The sequence below is a fragment of the Solanum tuberosum genome, unplaced genomic scaffold (assembly GCF_000226075.1).
Source record: "Solanum tuberosum cultivar DM 1-3 516 R44 unplaced genomic scaffold, SolTub_3.0 scf00240, whole genome shotgun sequence".
NCBI classification, from domain to species: Eukaryota; Viridiplantae; Streptophyta; class Magnoliopsida; order Solanales; family Solanaceae; genus Solanum; species Solanum tuberosum.
Window position 1 is genome coordinate 434,667 of NW_006239164.1, and position 1,363 is coordinate 436,029.

A 1,363-nucleotide genomic window follows, 5' to 3' on the forward strand; every position below is an offset into this window, starting at 1 on the left:
GCCGGAAACAACATGTCAAAATATAAAACACAGGAAGAGTATTATAGAGAAGGACGCGTTACCTTTTTCGGGGCAGCGACTGAGACGACGAGACAAGGATTCTTTCACCACACTAGTTCCGCCCGAGCAAACAAAAGAAAACAAACAAAACCGAAACCAAGTGACCTTTTGTAAGCTATTTTCGTATATGACTTCAATATCCAATTTTTTTCTCCCTCTATCTATTTCTTTTTTTTTCTCCCCCTTTCTCTTGAACATCGGAAACTATTTATAGGGAAATATTGAGCGATTTAGAAGGGGGGAAATCCGTTGGAAAATTCGAACCAAAAATTTTAATTTTCTTCTGCCATTTTCAAAGCAACAGTAAAGGGATGGGGAAAAAGCTGAATTCCGCGAAAAAGGGGAGAAAGAGGGGACGTGAAGGTTGACGTTGGGGCTTGCTAGAGTATGGGTTTGCAGATGAGTGATGAGATTTCTGGATTTACTGGGATTTTTTCACTGAATTTCTGGGTTTGCGTGTTAGTTCTTTGCTGGTAGAAGAAGAGGAAAACGTATAGGGGTAGTATGTACTGCTGTACATATTGTGTATGTATGGTATGGCTGAAAGTAACTTGGGTGGGCTGGATTTATGTTGGAATGGGCTTGGGTTGTTGAAAGTAATGGAATGGGGTGTTTGGGCATTTGAATTGGAACGTTGGGGGAATTAAAATGGGTTTGAAAGTGGGCCAAGTTAGGTCCAAAAATGGGAAGAAAAAGGTTTATGGGAGTAGGCAAAATGTACTTGAAATTACATTTACAAAAATGGCCAAACGAATTTCAATTGTAGCCAATCAAAATTAAGAACATAGTCAAGTCGATTAAATTAGTAAATTTGACTACTAATTAAATAGGACGAATTAATATAATTAATTAATGAGCTTCTTAATTTTGACGAGATAAGAAATAATTAACTTAATTATAAACTAACTAATTCAATTACAAAACCAATTAACTCGAAATTATAACTATAACTTAAAGTAAATTAATAAAATATTTAACTAAAATGTAAAATCTTTTGTGATGATTTTTCAAATATTTATAAAATAACGTGATTGCAAAAAATATACATATTTATTATTAAAAATGATAAAATTACTTTAAAATAACTTGAAAGTATTTTGAATGTCATAACACTCATTAATTCAAAATTATAACCATCCCAAATATTTAAAATATAAAATCTGAGACGATTTTTGATATTCATGAAATACATTAATTATATTTATAATTATATAAAGCATATATATTTATTATTTTAAAATTTGTAAAAATGACAAAACTACTTAAAATGACTTGAAAATTATTTTGAATTTTATAAAGCCAA